We start from the raw sequence: 2,834 nt of genomic DNA, 5'->3' as shown, positions 1-2,834 counted from the left end.
TTGTGTGGAACATGGGTAAACTGAGAGGCTGCAGGCCTAGTCCAACAAATAAATCAGATGAAGGAAAGTTCAATTTGGTAGCAGAGCCAGGATTATAACCTGGGGACTCCTGACTCCTTGTCAAGTTTTCCTTTTTCTTCCCATACAATTCTTGGGCTAAACAACTGTAGAAAATGCAGAGAATAGAATGCAAGAATGTGCTTTGGGGAAGTAGAAAGTGACATTTTTGAAAGGTGGTTGGACAACCTTCTATGCCTCAAGAAAGGACTGGAGTTCTCCACAGACTTGAAAAACTCAGAAAATGGTACTTGGCACTCAAGTGAGGGACTTACGAACACTGGAGTGCATAAATGGAACCTCCATAACTCCCCGAGACAAAAAAAGAGTTCTAGGAAAGAGGTGGGAAGACCGGGGAGGAGCCTGAGGAACAAGGTGTACTTCTACTTACTAGCTTTGAAGAGGTTGCAGGAGAGCGGTTTGACGGGTTTTTTAAGGGTTTTCTTTGGTGTGTTTTTAAGCCTTTGTTGTTGCGGTGGTAAAACAGTGCTCAGCTGCGGGGCAGGCATAAGCGTGATGGGCAGACCAGATTAGATCAAGCACAACTCCAGCATGCAGTTGAAGGATGGAGATCACGCTTAGCAAGTGCATGATCTGGTGGGAGTTACACCAGTAATCGAAAGCCCCCGGCTTCCAGCGCTCAGGCAGCCGTGCCACATTCACCAGCCCTCCCAGAAGTGCCAAGGCATCCATTTGAAGGTAGAAAGGCAAGGACCCAGGGGCTCCAGTGCCCAGCCCCATTCCCCGGACTGCAAACACCAGCAGGCGGGCAGTGGCCAGCCAGCAAAGGCTCGGAGGCGAGCGATAGTAGAGCGAGCGGTGAGAGCCCGCCAGCCGGCTATGGTGGACAGGAAGGCATGAACTATCAGGGCAATCAGGCACAGGCGAGGCCAGCAGGCCAGGGTGCAGTGAATCATGGGTAAGGCTCCAAGGCTGTTGGCCAGCCAGACTCCACACATGTCGAGGGCCAGGAGGCGGGTGTAGACGCGGCTGCCTCCGTGGTGGCACATAAAGAGGTGGTAGAGGACAGAACCGGTGGGGGGTGCCAGGCATGCCAAACAGTGGGTGCCACCCAGCCAGCTGCCCCAGCCCAGCTGGCCCCGGGGATGGTCAGTGGCAGCAGCACCAGGAAGGTCATCAGGGCCATGCCATGGATGTAGATGTTGCCCAGCTCGTTGTGCAGGTAGAAGAGGCTGCGCACACAGCCCAGGGCGCTGCTGGTGGGCCGGTATCTGTCAGCACAAACGGGTTGAACTGAAGGTGACAGGGAGAATTGGCCCAGTCCAGCAGGCGCCGGCCGGGCTTCCGGGCCATGGCTGGGTGGTGTGTCTGGAAGTGGTAAGGTCTCAAAGCTGCCACCTCATGACACACACAATCTACGTTCTAAATTCTCCCTCCTCCAATGCCCTTCCACCTTCTGTGCAGGCGCACCGCTTGGTAGGTGGAGCCAGGGAGGGAGGTTCTCCACCAACCTACTGCTCGCCACTAACCTGCCCCATGTCATCTCCTTCTGTAGCACAGCCGGTTGAAGCCAGAATGGGGATGAGTCTGGAACCTCTTTTTTCCTGTTGCCAATCCTCAGGCTCTTTCCACAGCTGCTCAGTCTCTAATTCTGGATGCCACATTTAAGCAAAGACTTGAATTTGTGCTGTAAGAAATTATTATAGGCCTAGTTTCAGGGAAATCTAAGAAGACTTGTAGGAAGTGATGCAGAGTGATGTGAGAACCAGGAGAACGATTTATACAACAGCAATACTGTACGAGAAACTTTGAAACAGTATCTCTGATCGGTGCAATTACCACGATTCCAGAGGCCTTCTGATACAATATGCCACCCACCCCCTGATAGAGAAGTGAAGAGTTACCAAGTAGTGCGCGGGCGCAGAAGGCGTTCTAGCCGTTAGAGGAGGAAGAATCTAGAATGTAGATTCTATTCGTGGTGAGGTGGCCATGCCTCCGAGGCCCGGCTTTCCCAGCTGCGCTGGGCCAACTTTTCCTCCCACCTGCAGTTCAGTCTGTTTGTGGTGACAGGATACGGGCCGCTAGTGATATATTTTGAGAGTGCGTGGCCAGTGGGGGAATTTGTTTTGCTTGACCGTACGTGTTTGTAACAGAGGGTTTTTTTTTCCTTTTTTCTAAAATGTGTGTGTGCGGAGGGGGGGAGATTAGGCACATCTTCATGAAAGTAAAATAACATTTAACTTAAAAGATAAGAAAAATATAGTCTCAAAGGATGGGGGGATCAATTAAGGGAAGCAGGAATATTTCATTCTAAGAAGAGAAGACCTGGGGTGGGGCCCAGGGCAGGGAGAGACGATCTGATAGCTGTGTTCTTGTATCTGGAAGGCTACTGTGTACCATTTTTGGTAGAAGAGAATCAATGGATAGAAGTTTCAGAGGGACATATTTAGGTTTGATGTTGAAAAGATTTCCTAACAATTAGAGTTGTCTGAAAGTGGAATTTTTGTTGAAGTACCCTGTATATCAGATGGCCTCTGGAGTCCCCTCCCCTATAGATTGCGTGATTCTTATCTGAACAGTGTGCAACTTGAGCACTTGAAAACCTCCAGTGATTGAGAAGTCACTACTTTTCCAAGACAGCCGCCTTCATTTTGGGGTATCTCTAATTGTTAGGGAATTTCCATTTATATTACACCAAACCCCCACAAAGTTATACTTTGATACCTCTTTTTTTTGGGAGGAGAGAGCCCATCACTAGTGCTCCTCTCACTCTACCTCCCAAAGATGCTTTCCATTAAAAAAAAAAACCAACAAAA

At 49.9% G+C, this 2,834-nt stretch overlaps 1 pseudogene; it reads right to left on the bottom strand.

Annotated features, from left to right (window-relative positions):
* Positions 1 to 429: 429 nt before the first annotated feature.
* On the bottom strand, positions 430 to 1,371 carry LOC110193039 (progestin and adipoQ receptor family member 4 pseudogene; annotated as a pseudogene).
* Between the last annotated feature and the right edge of the window lie 1,463 nt (positions 1,372 to 2,834).

Source organism: Phascolarctos cinereus, unplaced genomic scaffold, assembly GCF_003287225.1.
Source record: "Phascolarctos cinereus isolate Bilbo 61053 unplaced genomic scaffold, phaCin_HiC Scaffold_8;HRSCAF=390, whole genome shotgun sequence".
Taxonomy (NCBI): Eukaryota; Metazoa; Chordata; class Mammalia; order Diprotodontia; family Phascolarctidae; genus Phascolarctos; species Phascolarctos cinereus.
Note: the sequence above shows the minus strand (reverse complement) of the source record. Positions and strands in the feature narration are given on the sequence as shown.